The sequence below is a fragment of the Macaca thibetana genome, chromosome 20 (genome assembly GCF_024542745.1).
Source record: "Macaca thibetana thibetana isolate TM-01 chromosome 20, ASM2454274v1, whole genome shotgun sequence".
In the NCBI taxonomy this organism is placed as follows: Eukaryota; Metazoa; Chordata; class Mammalia; order Primates; family Cercopithecidae; genus Macaca; species Macaca thibetana.
In genome coordinates, this window is record NC_065597.1 from 49,777,987 (window position 1) to 49,795,183 (window position 17,197).

Genomic DNA, 17,197 nt, shown 5'->3' on the forward strand with positions numbered 1-17,197 from the left:
GCTGCTCTGTTTTCAGGAGGGAAGGAGGGGATTGGGAGAGTCTGGTCAGCCCCCTAAAGTAGCTCATGTTCTCTCCAAATGCACGTTATTATTTACTTATTTATTTTTGAGATGGAGTCTCGCTCCGTCACCCAGGCTGCAGTGCAATGGTGGTGCAATCTCAGTTTACTGCAACCTCCACCTCCCAAGCTCAAGTGAGTTTCCCGCCTCAGCCTCCTGAGTAGCCAGGGCAACAGGCATACGCCACCATGCCCAGCTAATTTTTGTATTTTTTGTAGAGACAGGGTTTCACCATGTTGCCCAGGCTGGTCTTGAACTCCTGAGCTCAGACGATCCACCCACCTTAGCTTCCCAAAGTGCTGGGATTATGGGCCTGAGCCACCATGCCCGGCCCAAATGCATATTCTTAAGAGTGGAACTGCAGCTCACAAAGTCCATGATTTCTTGGCTTCCTGGTCCTACCTTCCAACCCATAAACCCTTCCCTGTGCTTTGCTCTAAAACCCAGATCTCTATGGCTTTCTTCATTCAAAACCTGACGGCTGGGCAGAGAAATAGACAGAGGCACTTTGGGAAGCAACATGGCAGTATCCACTGAGACAAGACATCAAATCCCACAGACCCTTCATCTACTCAGACCCGGCCATTTTCTTTCTGCAATTCAGCCTAGAGAAAGCCACACAGGTGCCTGAGAAGAATGGACAAAATGCTAGTTGAAAGCAACTCTAATGTCCTCCGGCTGGAGAACAGCTGAATACCAGAGAATCCGATGCAACAGGTTAAAAAATAAAAGAGCAGATAACATCAAGCATAGATCTCCAAGACACATAGCCCAGGGACAATAGGCAAGTTACAAGTTACAAAAGCATGTTGCAAAACAGTACATTCAGTGTGACACCATTTCTGGTTAAAAAAAAAAAATTAAAAATACCACATACATTTTATGGATACACTCAGGTATACAATTGCACAGAGAAAGGCCTGGAAGGATGCATGCCAAGCTCATAGCAACAGCTACTCCAGGATGGGAAGACTGGCCTTAGGGAGGGGTGGGATTAGCAAAATGGATTTTAGCCTTATCTAGAAGGTGACAATGTTTATATTATTTATTAGAGACAGGCTCTCACTCTGTTGCCCAGGCTAGAGTACACCAGTGTGATCATGGCTCACTGCAGCCTTGAACTATTAGGCTCAAGCAATCCTCCTGCCTCAGCCTCCTGAGTAGCTGGGACCACAGCACGCACCATCATGACCAGCTAATTATTTTTATTTACTTATTTTTTTTGAGACGTTCTCACTCTGCTGCTCAGGCTGGAGCGCAGTGGTGCGACCTCAGCTCACTGCAACCTCTGTCTCCTGGGTTCAAGTGGTTCTCCTGCCTCAGCCTCCCCAGTAGCTGGGATTGCAGGCACAGGCCACCACTCCCAGCCAATTTTTATATTTTTAGTAGAGACAGGTTTTCACCATGTTGCCCAGGCTGGTCTTGAACTCCTGACATCAAGTGATCACCTGCCTCGGCCTCCCAGTGCTGGGATTACAGGTGTGAGCCACCGTGACAGGCCTATTTTTATTTTTTGTGGAGATGGGGTCTTGCTATGTTGCCCAGGCTGGTGTCGAACTCCTGGGCTCAGGCAAGTAATGCATGAAAACAGCTTGATGCAAAACAGTGTGAGCTACCATTTTTAAAGAAAGCTGTTTTCATGCATTACTTGCATAACTAATGACCTCAGCCCATTCTACCACTGTGTACAAAAAAGAAAAAAGTTGTCAATGGTTCCACACTCCAGACAGACTCAGCTTAACACAGCTTTTCTCCCTGAGCCCAAGATTCCCATCTCCAGCTGCCTTCAGAGGTCTTCCTAGGTTTTAATTCCTGATGTTCCCCCTAAAGCCTGCTCTCACCCTCTCTCCCTTCTCAGGAGATGAAGCATCCATCATTCTCACTGCTCAGACCAAGACTTAAAGGTCTTGTCTTTTTTCTCTCTCCCACCCATATCTAATCCAACAACAAGTCCAGCTGCCTCTGTCTTTACAATACCCAGGATCAGGCCGCTTCTCAGCACCCCCACAGCTGCTGCCCCAAATCAAGCCACGTCATCTCTCACGGAGATTCTGCAGCAGCCACCACCTGGTCTTCCTCCTTTCGCCTTCGCCTATGGTCATTCTCCCCACATGACCAGGAGGTGCATCCTGTTAAAGCCTGCCAGGTCCCGGTCCTCCTCTGCTCAAAATGCTCCCCTGGCTCCCACTACCCCCAGAGTAAAAGGCCAGGCCCTACAAATGACACAAGGCCCTACACGACCTGGCCTTGACCCCTCTGTCCTTCTCTCCCACCATCCTCGTTCCTCCTCCATCAGCCACACGGATGCCCCTGTCCCCACGACTTTGCCCTTGCTGTTCCCTCTGCAGAAATGCTCCTTTTCCAGAGATCTGCGTGGCTTCCTCTCACTTCCTGTAGTCTCTGCTCACATTCTCAGCGAGGCCCTTCTGAGGGCCCTATTTAATGTCACATCCCTCCCCAGTCCTCCCCAGCCCCCTTCCCTGTTTATTTCTTCTCTGACACCCCTTTATATTTTGCTTATTTATTTGCTTAGTGTCTGCCTGCAGCCACTGGCACATAAACTCTACAGGGGCATGGATTTGTGTCTATTTTGTTCACTGCTGAATCTCCAGGGCCCAGGACAATGTTTGGCACATGGCAGGTGCTTGATAAATATTTGCCAAATAAATGAAAGAATGAGTACACAAAGTTTTTTCTATAGGGCCCCAGTCTACACGACCAGCCTTGGTGATGCTCATTTGCTCCCAATACCTATTCTTTTCTTTGCTTCTATCACAATGAACAACTTGCTGGTCCCCCACACTCCTGTCTATGCTCCTATGTCCACATCTGGTTGTGTGTGTGTGTGTATGTTTGAGACAGTCTCACTCTATTGCCCTGGATGGAGTGCAGGTGTCATCTCAGCTCACTGCAGCCTCGAACTCCCAGGCTTAAGTGATCCTCCCACCTTAGCCTCCCGAGTAGTTGTGACTAGGCCTCCCAAAGTGCTAGGATTACAGGTGTCAGCCACCATGCCTGGCCCACATCTGCTCTTATCTGCTGCCATCATCTATTCAGGCCTCAATGCCAATTCCTCCTGAAACCCTGGCCAGTCCGCTTTCCACTGCGTGTCCTGTTAGCTGAGTAAAGACTTCCTCCTCTGGACTCCCGTTCTTTCCCCATTGTTTCAGAGTTCATAAACTGCTACCATTCAGAGAACTGATTGCTCTGTGCTGAGTAATGGATTTGTGCGGAGTGGTTTGCATGTTTTATCTCATTGACCCATCATAGCAACTGATAAACTGGCTATTATGATTATCTCTATTTTACCGTTAAGGAAACGGAGGCATAGAGAGTCATCCAATGAGAAGTCACAAAGCTAGAATTTAAACCTAGCCTTGGACAGGCACAGTCTCGCACCTGTAATCCCAGCACTTTGGGAGGCCAAGGTGGGAGGACGGCTTGAGGCCAGGCGTTCAAGACCAGCCTGGGCAAGACAGTAAGACCCTGTCTCTACAAAAACAAAATAAACTAAAAAACACCTAGCTTTATTGAACTCCAGTGTCTCTGCTTGTCACCTTTAGTGTCAGGTTCCACCACGAAATTGTGAGATCTGAGACTTTAGCCAGGGCCGAGGTGACTTTCAAGTCACCAAAAAAAAAAAAAAAAAAAAAAAGTAAACCGACCAGGACTCTTAGAGCCCCTAATGGGGACTGGACCATGGTAGATGACACAAGGTGGGTCCCTGGGCTCCCTGGCCTGAGTCACTGGCCAGACGTGAGTCACAGACACCACAACCAAAGCCATCCTGGGACAGTGTGGCCCAGCGTAAGGAGCAGAGCATTAACAACATGAGCTTCAGCATCAGACAGACCTGGAACAAGCCCTGGTTGTTGTTGTTGTTGTTGTTTTTGAGATAGGGTCTCACTCTTGTCATCCACACTGGAGTGCAATGGCATGAACACACCTCACTGCAACCTTGGCTTCCTGGGCTCAAGTGATCCTCCCACTTCAGCCTCCCAAGTAGCTGAGACTACAGGCACACACCACCACGCCCGGTTAATTTTTAATTTTTTTTTTGTACAGACGAGGTCTTGCCCTGTTGCCCAGGCTGGTCTTGAACAAGCCCTGGTTTCTTTTTAGCTGTGTGACTTAGGGCCTCACTTTTATTTGTAAAATGTGCAGCTGGATTCTGGATGTCACTGTCCCATCAGCCACGAGGTCACAGCACAGCACTTAGATTCCTGGACGCCATATCGGGACAGTGTGACCCCACCGCTAACCATAGGTGCCTGAACCAGGAGCAGGTGCCTGACCCAAGTAGGGCCAACAATCCTGAGAGGTTTGGATAAAAGGTTTAGGGTGGGCCAGGTGCCGTGGTTCACACCTGAAGTAATCGTATCCCTTTGGGAGGCCAAGGTAGAAGGATCAATTGAGCTCAGGAGTTTGAGACTCCATTTCTACAAAAAAAATAAAATAAAATAAGTTAGCTGGGTGTGGTGGTGCACCTGTGGTCCCAGGTACATGGAAGGCTGAGGTAGGAGGATCACTTGGCCTGGGAGGTCGAGGCTGCAGTGAGCTATGATCATGCCACTGCACTCCAGCCTGGGCAACAGAGGGAGATCTTGTCTTAAAAAAAAGGTTTAGGACAGACAAGGTGGCTCACACCTGTAATCCCAGCACTTTGGGAGGACAAGGTGGGCAGATCACCTGAGGTCAGGAGTTTGATCAACATGGAGAAACTCCATCTCTACTAAAAATATAAATTAAAAATATAAATATAAAATGAGTTGGGCATGGTGGTGCATGCCTATAATCCCAGCTACTTGGGAGGCTGAGGCAGAAGAATTGCTTGAACCCGGGAGGTGGAGGTTGCAGTGAGCCGAGATCATGCCATTGCACTCCAGCCTGGGCAACAACAAAACTCCATCTCAGAAAAAAAAAAAAAAAAAAAGCGTGGGGGGAGGTTTAGGGCAGATCTGGTTACTCTCTTTAAGTGGGTAAGTGAACTAAGGAGTCATTGGTGGGAACTATTTTCTGCCGGGTGAACTGAGAAAGAGAGTCAATTTGTACCAAGTAAGAAGGACACAGAAGCAGAGACGTAGACAGATAAGAGCTACAGAGACAGGACTTCCCAGGACCCTGGAGAGCTCCATCTGTTCTTAACATCCAGATGATTCTGTGAAGCTCCACTGCTTCAGAGCCTGTGAGAAAGTAATGAAGTTCCCCTTCTGCTCAACTAGACTAAGTTTATTTTTTCAACCAAGTCCTAAGTCATATAAATACTTACCTTGTAGAGCTGCTGTAAGAAATAAAAATAATAGGCCGGGTGCGGTGCCTAACACCTGTAATCCCAACACCTTGGGAGGCCAAAGCGGGTGGATCACCTGAGGTCAGGAGTTTGAGACCAGCCTGGCCAACATGGTGAAACCCATCCCTACTAAAAATACAAAATTAGCCGGGCGTGATGGTGTCTCTATCACAATGAACAACATGCTGGTCCCCCACACTCCTGTATATGCTCCTGTGTCCACATCTGGTTGTGTGTGTGTGTGTGTGTGTGTGTGTGTGTGTGAGTTTGAGACAGGGTCTCACTCTATTGCCCTGGATGGAGTGCAGTGGCATGATCTCAGTTCTCTGCAGTCTCGACATCCTGGGCTCAAGTGATCTTCCCACCTCAGCTTCCTGAGTAGCTGGGACTACAGGTGCGTACCACCACATGCTGCTAATTTTTTTTGTACTTTTCTAGAGACAGGGCTTTACCATGCATGCTTGTAATCCCAGCTACTTGGGAGGCTGAGGCAGGAGAATTGCTAGAACCCAGGAGGCAGAGGTTGCAGTGAGCCAAGATCAGGCCATTACACTCCAGCCTGGGCAACAAAAGCACATACACACACATACACAAAAGTAATATATGCAAAGCCCTTACCTCAGTACCTGGCCCATGGTAAATAACATGGAATACATGGTTGCTAATATTATAATCAAGCCACAAGGACATACTATTACAGGAAATAGACAAATTAATCATCGTGCCCAGTCATCTAAATTACTGTTCCCTGGAAGGGTGGCATGTTGTGGGGTTCTGTCCTTGGTCCTCTCCCAGGCCATAATTTTATCAATGGCTGGATCTGGCTGTTGGAAGCTGTTTATTATGTTGGCAGATGACATTCAGATGGGAGGCACACAGAATAAACTGGATGACGGAATCTGGCTTCAGATCAATTTCTTCAGATTAGAGATGGAGCAAGAGTAGCTTGATAAAATGCATCATGGCCAAGGTAAAGGTCCTGTACAAGGGGAGGCACTGTGAGGGAAGGGTGGCTTGAGAAAAGTTCAGGAGGCAAAAGACAGGGCTTTTAGCTGATGTCCTCAGTATGAGCTAACATTATGGTATGGCTGTCAAAACCACCACTACCATGGCACAAAATGAGTGTGTGAGAAATATTTGCTCAGACTAAGACAGATGAAGGGCGCTAACATATTTTAGCAATGTAGATGTGCTAGGCCCCATGCTGAATACCTGACATTTGCTATTTCCATTGACACTCTCATTAACCCTAGGAGGTAGGTATTATTATCATTCCCCCCATTTGACAGGTGAGAATGCTGAGGCTTAAGAGGTGAAGTGACTGGACCAAAGTAGCAGAGAGCAGATATGGTATTTGAACCCAGTTTTCATTAGAAAGTGTAACTCCGGCCAGCACGGTGGCTCACGCCTGTAATCCCAGCTTTGGGAGGCTGAGGCAGGCCGATCACCTGAGGTCAGGAGTTCGAGACTAGCCTGGCCAACATGGTGAAACCCCATCTCTACTACAAATACAAAAATTAGCTGGGCATGGTGGTGTGCGCCTGTAATCCCAGGTACTCGCGAGGCTGAGGCAGGAGAATTGCTTGAACCCGGGAGGCGGAGGCTGCAGTGAGCCAAGACCGCACCATTGCACTCCAGCCTGGCAACAGAGTGAGACGACTCTGTCTCAAAAAAAAAAAAAAAGTACAACTCCATTCCTATATTCTATACTGATCAGCTCAAAATTGGAACATCTCATTTGGTTCTGAGTGTAGTTTTAGAGAGAGATGTACCTTTCCAGATGAAGGTGAGCAGGCAGGTGAAAACAGGAAGTCTCCTTGAGAATGAATCAAGTTTGGAAAACCAACAGCAAGTCCATATATCAATCTCTCCTACCCGAGTCCACAGAAATGACACCATTTAAAGTCTATGGCAGCATATGCTTATTTCCCAGCACTCTGGGAGGCCAAAGTGGAAAATAAAAAGGGGTGCCACTAAAAAAAAGATTTTTAATCTTTTAGTTAAAGATGTTGAGAAATCCCTGAGAAATGAATGGCAGACAGAATTGAATTAATGAACAAAAATACAGGCCAAAACAGAAGCTAGGAAGGACAGCTGCAAAAGGTGAAGGTGGGCCTGGGCTGCTCCAAACCTAGAGGCAGCACCTTCTCCAGGGACAGGAGAAAGCCCCAGGCCAAGGGTCAAATAGATTGACGGAGAGCTCCCATGGGGATACCAGGAGGCAGCTTGTCAATCCCACCAACCTTCAGGAGTTGTGACTATGGGTCTTCGGGACAGAAAGGCAGGACATAGCCAGAAAGAAAAAAGAGATCCTGCGCTCACAAGACCAAGCATTACATCATACTTCTTGCAGCAAGTTCTGACCCTCTGCCCGTAAGTATTGGCAGCAATCTATAGCATCTACAGAGAAGGAAATGGGAAATCAGTGGCTCATGCCTGTAATCCTAGCACTTGGGAGGCTGAGGCAGGAAGAATGCTTGAGGCCAGGAGTTCAGACCAACCTGGGCAACATGTGAGACACCTTCTCTATAAACAAACAAAGAAAAAAAGAAAGAAAAAGAAAATATGAAACAGGAAATCATACTATACAGAAGAGCACATATCCACAAATCACAAAACATTTCAGGAAAACCAACATCCATGAAAGACAGGGACTTACTTAATAAATAGAAGAAATAACAATCAAACAGATAATAATGCAAGCAGAGACACTTAAAATATATTTAATATTATCAGAAGAATAAAAGAGGAAGGACATTGCATATATCAAACAAGAACAGCCTACTACAGAAAAAGAATTAAAAAATTACATTGATAGTAACTTGGGAAACATAAAAAAAAAATCACAAATAAAAGATTTAATCATCAAAATAAATCATTTGTGACCAGCCTGGCCAACATGGTGAAACCATGTCTCTACTAAAAATACAAAATTAGCCAGGAATGGTGGTGGCTGCCTGTAATCCCAGCTACTTGGGAGGCTGAGGCAGGAGGGAGGCAAAGGTTGCAGTGAGTGGAGATCATGCCACTACACTCCAGCCTGGGCCACAGATCGAGACTCTGTCTCAAAATAAATAAATAAATAAATAAAATACAATAAAAATAAAAGAAATCAAAGCATGCTGAAGGACAGAACAGATACAGATAGAGAGAAAATTAGTGATCTGGAAGATTAAACAGAGGCATTTTTCCAAAACACAGGAATAAAGACAAAAAGGACTGGCAAAAATATAAAAAGCTGTTAATTGCTATTCCATACAATTAGAAAGACAGGCTTTCTCGGATGTTTTTGGTAGAAGTGTAAACTCAGATTTTCTCATGAAGCTATTTCCAGATTTTCCACCACATGAGCCAAACAAATCCCTATTATTTAGGCCAAGGGTAAGCAAATTAATCACATGTCAAATCTGGCCAGCCACCTACTTTTGCAAATAAAGTTATACTGGAACACAGCCATGCTCATTTACATATTGACTGTGGCTGCTTTTGTGCTCAATGGCATAGTAGTTGTGACAAGAGACTGTGTGGCCCACAAAGACTGAAATATTTATTATCTGATCCTTTACAGAAAAAAGTTTGCTGACCCCTGGTTTAGACCATTATTAGTTGGTATCTTGCTATTTGTGGCCAAAGCTACTCCTAATTGAAATAAATAATAGAGTTGCATAGGCTGGGCGCAGTGGCTCATGCCTGTAATCCCAGCACTCTGGGAGGCCAAGGCAGGCAGATCACTTGAGGCAAGAAGTTTGAAACCATCCTGGCCAACATGGTGAAACCCTGTCTCTACTTAAAAAAAAAAAAAAAAAAAAAAAAAAAATTAGCTGGGAGTGGTGGGGCACACCTATAATCCCAGCTACTCAGGAGGCTGAGGCACAAGAATCCCTTGAGTCTGGAAGGCGGAGGTTTCAGTGAGCTGAGATCACACCACTGCACTGCACTGCAGCCTGGGCAACAGAGTGAGACCCTGGTTAAAAAAAAAAAATAGAGTTGCATAAATAGAAAAAGCTCCAGAAAGACGAACATCCAATGTATAACAGCAGTTATTTCTGGGAAGGGGAACGAGATTGAGGGTAAATTTGACGGACTATTTTTATTTAACGTGCAAACTTGAAAAATTTTTAACAACAACATACTCAAATTATTTTGCAATTTAATTTTTCCGAGAAGAACTGAAGGTCTTACACCATGATAAAGAACAAACTACTGATGCATTAAAACACGTGGATGGAGCCAGGCATGGTGGCTCAGTTACTTGGGAGGCTGAGGCAGGAGGATTGCTTGAGCCCAGGACTTTGAGGCTACAGTGAGCTGTGACTGCACCACTGCACTCTAGCCTGGGTGACAGAGCAAGGCCCTTCTCCAAAAAAAAAAAAAAAAAGAAGGAGTCAAAATAGTGTTTATCCTTGGAGAGGTATTAACTGGGAGGGGACATGTGAAAACCTCTTAAATATAGATTATTCTACATTTGATGTGAATAACTGATTTTATATATTTATATATAAAAATTCATAAAACTATACACTTAAGCTTGTTTATTTTATTGAACATAAGTTATACCTCAATAAATACATTTTAAAAAGAATAATGCAAAGTAGGCATTTTTCATTGTTCCTTACTATGGTCCTATTTCTGAAATATATGTAGTTGCATGGAAAAAAAATGCTAGAGGCACAGTGGCTCATGGCTGTAATTCCAGCACTTTGGGAGGCAGAGGCAGGAGGATCACTTGAGTTCAGGAGTTCAAGACCAGCCTGGGCAATGTGGTGAGACCCTGTCTCTACAAAAAATACAAAAATTAGCTGGAGATGGTGGCATATGCCCATAGTCCCCAGACACCCGGCAGGCTGAAGTGAGAGGATCGCTTGAGCCATGTTCATGCCACTGCACACCAGCCTGGGTGACAAAGTGAGAAAGTGAGAACCTGCCTCAAAAAAAAAAAAAAAGAAAAAAGAAAAAAAAAAAGAAGGAAAGAAAAAGGGAAAAGGAAAAAGAAAAAAAAAAGCTAGAAAGAAATATAAAAATAAATACAGACAATCCCAATGGCTCATCTTAGGATTTTTCGACTTTATTGTGGTATGAAAGCAATATACATTCAGTGGAAACCGTATTTCAAGTCCCCATACAACCATTCTGTTTTTCACTTTGAGTACAGTACTCAGTAAATGACATGAGATATTCAACACTTCATGATAAAATATGCATTGTGTTAGATTATTTTGCCCAACTGTAGGCTCATATAAGTGCACTGAGCACATTTAAGGTAGGCTAGGTTAAGCTATGATGTTCAGCAGGTTAAGTATATTAAATGCATTTTCTTTTGATTTACAGTATTTTCAACTTAGGATGGGTTTATTGGGACATTGTATGTTGAGGAGCATCTGTAACAGTGATTATCTAGGTGGTAGGATGACGAATCATTTGTGTACCTTTCTGCATTTTCTAATTTCTTGACAATCAGCATGCATTAATTGTGGAATCAGAAATAAATTAAATGAATGCAGGGCCCACCGGGCTGGGTATCTGCAGATGTCAACCACTAACCCTGCCTTCCTACGCCAACCCCAACTACTCCAGCTGATGGAACACGGTGTGGACAGGATCCGACAGAGGGACTCAATGAATGATAAACAGGAAACACTTAAACAGCCCTTACAGATAATGGTTCTAAGTGCTTTGCATGTATTAGTCTTTTAATTCTCTCAACAACCCAGGAGGAGGTACTCTATTTTCAGCTCCATTCTGCAGCTGAGGAAACTGACATGCAGGAAGGTTAGGTAATTGCTGAAAACCATACAGCTAGTGGTAGAGCCAGGATGTGAACCTAGGCTGTCTGTCCCAGCCTCCTGCCCTGCCTGCCTGGGATCGCTCCACCCCTCAGTGCCAAGCCATCTTCCAGGACTTCAATAAAGACGACTGGCCCAAATAATGTATTTTTTAAAGAGTTTAGGTTTCTATATTAAAAAAAAAAAACAAGCTGGAAAAGTCCAGAACTTTATCGAATTTCCTTATACTTATTTCAATTTCTGTTTTTGTTTGTTTGTTGTTTTGAGACAGGGTCTCGCTTTGTCACCCAGGCTGGAGTGCAGTGGCGCAATCTTGGCTTATTGCAGCCTCAATCTCCCAGGCTCAGGTGACCCTCCCACCTCAGCCTCCTAAGTAGCTGGGACTACAGGCACACGACACCATGCCTGGCTCATTTTTGTATTTTTAATAGATATGGGGTTTTGCCATGTTGGCCAGGCTGGTCTCGAACTCCTGGGCTCAAGTGATCCTTCTGCCTTGGCCTCCCAAAGTGCTGGGATTACAGGTGTAAGCCACTGCACTCAACCTTATTTCAGTTTCTGTTTTGAATTATATAGTGGTGGTGGGGAGGAAGGCACAGTTCAGTGGCTTCTTTTTTTATCGGTAATTCTTTTTAACTGTAATTTTTATTTTTTTGAGGCAGGGTCTCACTATGCTGCCCAGGCTGGCCTCAAATTCCTGGGCTCAAGTGATCCTCCTGCCTAAGCCTCCCAAAATGCTAGGATCACAAGCATGAGCCACCACATCTGACCTTCAGTAGCTTCTTTTTAAAATTTTTAAAATTTATTTTTATTTTTAATTGTTGTGGGCACATAATGGGTGTATATATTTATGAGTTACATGAGCTGTTTTGATACAGGCATGCAATGCATAATAAGCACATCAGGGTAAAAGGGGTATCCATCCCCTTAAGCACTTATCCTTTGTGTTTATAAACAACCCAAATATATTCTTTTAGTTATTATTTTTTTAAGACAGAGTCTCCCTCTTATTGCCCAGGCTGGAGTGCATTGGCATGATCTCGGCTCGCTGCAACCTCTGTTTTCCGGGTTTAAGTGATTCTCCTGCTTCAGCCTCCCCAGTAGCTGGGACTACAGGCATGTGCCACCACACCGGGATAATTTTTGTATTTTTAGTAGAGACGGGGTTGCACCATGTTGGCCAGGCCAGTCACTCCTGGCCTCATGTGATCTGCCCACCTCAGCCTCTCAAAGTGCTGGGATTGCAGGTGTGAGCCACTGCACCTGGCCTCTTTTAATAATTTTTAAATGTACAATTAAATTGTTTTTGCCTATAGTCACCATGTTGGGCTAGCAAATACTAGGTCTTATTCATCCTTTGTAGTTTTTTTTTTTTTTTTTTTTTTTTTTTTTTTGAGACAGAGTCTCACTCTATTGCCCAGGCTGGAGTGCAGTGGCATGATCTTGGCTCACTGCAACCTCCGCCCCCTCCCCAGGGTTCAAGCAATTCTCCTGCCTCAGCTTCCCGAGTTGCTGGGTTCACAAGCATGTGCCACCATGCCCGGCTAATTTTGCATTTTTAGTAGAGATGGGGTTTCACCACGTTGCCTGGGCTGATCTTGAACTCCTGACCTCAAGTGATCCGCCTGCCTTGGCCTCACAAAGTGCTGGGATTACAGGTGTGAGCCACTGCGCCTGCACATTTTTTCTAATTTTTTTGTGCCCATTAACTACCCTCACTTCTCCTGCCACCCTCCGTAGCTTCTGGGACCCATCCTCCTATTCTCTACGTCCATGAGTTTAATTTTTAGCTCCCATAAATGAGAACATGCGAAGTTTGTCTTTCTGTGCCTGGCTTATTTCACGAAACGTAATAACCTCCAGTTCCACCCATGTTGTTGCAAATGACAGGATCTCATTCTTTTTTATGGCTGCATAGGACTCCATTGTGTGTGTGTACCACATCCTCTTCACACATGTGTCTGTTGGACACTGAGGCTGCTTCCGAGTCTTGGCTATTGTGAACAGTGCTGCAAGAAACATGGGAGTGGAAAAATCTCTTCGATATACCCATTTCCTTTCTTCTGGGTATACACTTAGGAGTGGAATTGCTGGATCGTATAGTAGCTCTATTTTGAGTTTTTTGAGGAATCTCCAAACTGTTCTCCATAGTGATTGTACTAATTTACATTCCCCACAAACGTGCACAAGGATTCCCTTTTCTCTGCATCCTCGCCAGTATTTGTTTTTGCCCGTCTTGAATAAAAGCCATTTTAACTGGGATGAGATATCTCACTGTAGTTTTGATTTGTGTCTAGTGGCTTCTAACTGGAATCTGGCTGTAGTTAATTGCATTGAGTTGGGGGCGTTGAGTATCAGACCAGCTCCCTTTGCCAGATGAGGAAACTGAGGCTCACATTAACCAGGCAGTCGTTGCCTCTGCCCGGCCCTGTGGTCACAGGAGTACAGGGTCCTCCTGTCTGGCTGTGAACCAGTAGCAGGGGCCTGCGGGGAGGAGGGGGAGCAGTGTACTCTTGCCACTTTGCCAGGGTACACAGAACACAGGCTGTCGGCTGAGCCCTGTACTTGCTGTGTTACCCAGGGCAGGCTGTCTCACCGCTCTGAGCCTAGACTTTTTCTCATGTAAGTTAATATTGCTTGCCTTCTTGGACATTGTGAAGAGTCAACAAGACAACAGATGTCAATATCACTTTTTTTTTTTTTTTTGAGATGCAGTTTCGCTCTTGTCGCCCAAGCTGGAGTGTGGTGGCACAATCTTGGCTCACTGCAACCTCCGCCTCATGGGTTCATGCAATTCTCCTGCCTCAGCCTCCTGAGTAGCTGGGATTACAGGCGCCCACCACCAGGCCCGGCTACTTTTTGTATTTTCAGTAGAGACAGGGTTTTGCCATGTTGGCCAGGCTGGTCTCAAACTCCTGACCTCAGGTGATCCACCTACCTGGGCCTCCAAAGTACTGGGATTACAGGCGTGAGCCACCACGCCTGGCTGTGAACATAATTTTTAACAACTGTGCTGTCAGTTACTATTCCCACCACACAGTGGCCATGAAGGGGAGAGTTGCTGTTTTTTGCCTTTCGCCCTTTTTCTGGCACCACTATCCTGATTTTCCTTTGGGAAAATATCCCTTCCTAACCATGTGCTTAACGTAGGGTTGACCCCACCCAACCTTTGTTTCCAGGACAAGTGCACAACCCTCGATGGGCCAGTGAGTCTCGATCTGGGGCTGTGGTTGCACAGTTAGACTTGGAGAGTGTTCACTCTTTGCTGAAGTTGCTGAGAGAATTCTGATAATGACAGGAAGGAGAAGGGGAAAGGGAGGAGGAAGCGGAGGATGAGGAGGAAGCGCCGCTCACTATTCAGGGATTCGCGACCTGTAGGGAACTGTTCTAGGCACCCCAACCACCTAGTGAGACAGGTGCTCCCACTATCCCCATTCTATATAGAAAGAAACTGAAGCTCTGAGGTGGCTGAGCTGCTTGGGTGAGTGAGGAGCCAGGATTCATCCCCGAACCTTTTAAATCTAGCACCTGAGCTTTCCCCACCATGCCATCTGGCCTCTATACTGTAAGCCTGAGGCTGCTGGTGGCCATCTTGCCACCTGGTGGAGAACAGACCTGCCACCGAAGATGGCAGAGTCAAGAGGGACTAAGTCAGAGCACCTAGATCCATCCATGCCTGATGTCCACCCCTGAACTTTTCAGCTAGGTGAGGCAACAAATTCCCTTTTTTTGCAGAAGCTGGTTTAAGGAAGGCTTCTATCACTTAAACAGAAGCTGACAGACATGGCCTGTGGACACTAATAAAGCTGAAGTCACAGAAGCATTGGCTCTTGTCAGACTTGGGGGATCACAAAGGAAACGGGGACTCAGAGTGGGGAAAGCAAGTGTGTCCATGGTCAGTGACGGCAGCCAGGACCGGAGCCCACATGGCCTGGCACTTTCATGAGCTGTGTCTTGCTCCTCCAAAAGTGTCCCCAGAGAAAGTGACGGTTTTCACGGGGTGTTTTTATCCTGCAGACATACCTTTCCTGAGTAACTTGCAGGAACCTCCTCTTAGCACCATTCTCTCTTCTAATCATATTCCATATTCCATACAGTGATTTCTGGGGGTGGAGGGAGGAGGTAAAGGGAGCTATTTGAAAGGCTATTTCATGCCTAAGATCTGAGGATAGAGAAAACTTTGATGGCGCTCTGTTGAAGGGCACATTGTTTATCCAAAACAGACTTGGGAAAGGGAAGCTGTCAACATTATCTCTGTCTGGTCACAAATTGCAGCTCTCTGATGGGTTTTTCCTAGAGTTTAATCTTGTGTTGGAAGCTAAGCTGATACCAGGAAGGTTTTAGACATGTCAATCTCCTTCCTGGCATTTTAGCAGAAATTGATTCTCTTTGCTTTTCGGGGCTGGAGTCTTGGCCCTGTTGTTGTTAAACTTGGGTGTTTGTGTACACATCTCCTGCAGCGCCCAGCCTGACTGCAGAGGTACCGGGGCAGGCTGGGAACTCACATACAAAGGAATTCCAACAGGGAGGGATTATGCACCATTCTTCCATCATACCAAAGGGGCCCAATCTGTGTCCTGCTTTTTTTCAGCAAGACTTCTCCACCTGTGACTTTCAAGGGATTCATTTTGCAAATACGCTATTTTGCCCTGCCAGTCCTAAATTATAATTGTTGACATTTATTGAGCTCCGAGTATGTGCCAGGTTCTGTCCTAAGCACTTGACACATATGAACTCACTGAATCCTTGCCACGGTCCTGTGAAATGCAGGTTTTATATCATCCCCATCTTACAGAGAGGGAAGTCGAATCACGAAAAGGTAAGTCACTTGCCTGAGTGGTAGAGCTAGCCTAGGAATCCAGGCTGTTTGGTTCCAGGGTTCGCAGGCTCAATTCCTCTGCTGCACTGCTTCTAATCCTGCCCTGTGTCTTATTGCCCTGCATAAATCAGAATTTGTCAATGTTACGGGGGCCCCTCTCTTCGAGTTCTCAAAGCTGCAGAGAGACCAAGACCTCAGGAAGCAGAAAGACTGACAACAATAATTTCGCAACTGGGAACGCATTTGGCAGTTGAATCTAAAATAGATTTTGTTCTTCTCTGCCCAGAAATATGAACTAAAAGGTTTCATTCCAGTAAAAGTGCAGAGTTGGAATGTGAGCTGTCATATCAGGCTCTTTGTAATGCAACACCACCAACTTGCCTTTTCTTTTTTGTTTGTTTCCTTTAAAAAAACTTTTTTTTTAAACAAAGCAATTGAGATCTGCAAGTATGGATGGGGCAACTCCTGAATCCCCACAAAACTGAAGTTAAAAGAACATAGAGAACTGAACAGAGAAAAGGGAAGGGAGTATCTGCAGTTTGCACGCTAGTGGAGTCTGAAACTTACAGAAAAGTCACCTGTCTCACTGGCGCCTGCAATCAGCCAAGACAAATCTTATGAGCTCAGGGCTGCAAGAGATGGCTTGCAGAAATTGAGGTGCTGCAATTCACAATTGCGACATGGAACCCACCAAAATGCCCACCAATCAATGAGTAGATAAAGAAACTGTGGTATGTATATACAGTGAAATACTACTCAGCCATAAAAAGGAATGAATTAATGGCATTCACGCAACATGGATAGAACTGGAGACTATTATTCTAAATGAAGTAACTCAGGAATGGAAAACCAAACATTGTATGTTTTCACTTACAAGTGGGAGCTAAGCTATGAGGATGCAAAGGCATAAGAATGACACAATGGACTTTGGGGATTCAGAGGGAAAGGGTGGGAAGGAGGTGAGGGACAAAAGACTACAAATTGGGTTCAGTGTATACTGCGTGGGTGATGGGTGCACCAAAATCTCACACGTCACCACTAAAGAACTTACTCATTTAACCAAATACCACCTGTTCCCCAAAAACCTATGGGAAAACAAAAGAAATCAAGGTGCTAGATATGTCCCCAAGTCCTTCCCAAGTAAACACCCCTCCTCTCACCCCCACAAGACAAGTGAACTAGGGAACTATAGGGGTGGCCACTGAATGGCTCCATTGTGGGCACCTCAGTCAAGGATAGCCACAC

The 17,197-nt window shown here is 45.4% G+C and overlaps 2 protein-coding genes across 4 annotated transcripts in view; one reads left to right on the forward strand and one right to left on the reverse strand.

The window, feature by feature from the left end:
- Positions 1-17,197, reverse strand: part of KATNIP (katanin interacting protein) — a 233,638-nt gene that overhangs the window by 183,835 nt on the left and 32,606 nt on the right. The gene's annotated exons all lie outside the window — the stretch shown is intronic.
- The window catches only part of NSMCE1 (NSE1 homolog, SMC5-SMC6 complex component), a 369,302-nt gene continuing 357,104 nt past the window's right edge, over positions 5,000-17,197 (forward strand). Inside the window, exon 1 of the mRNA XM_050773999.1 lies at positions 5,000-5,003. The gene's annotated coding sequence lies outside the window, so the exon portion shown is untranslated. The remainder of the gene's footprint in view (positions 5,004-17,197) is intronic.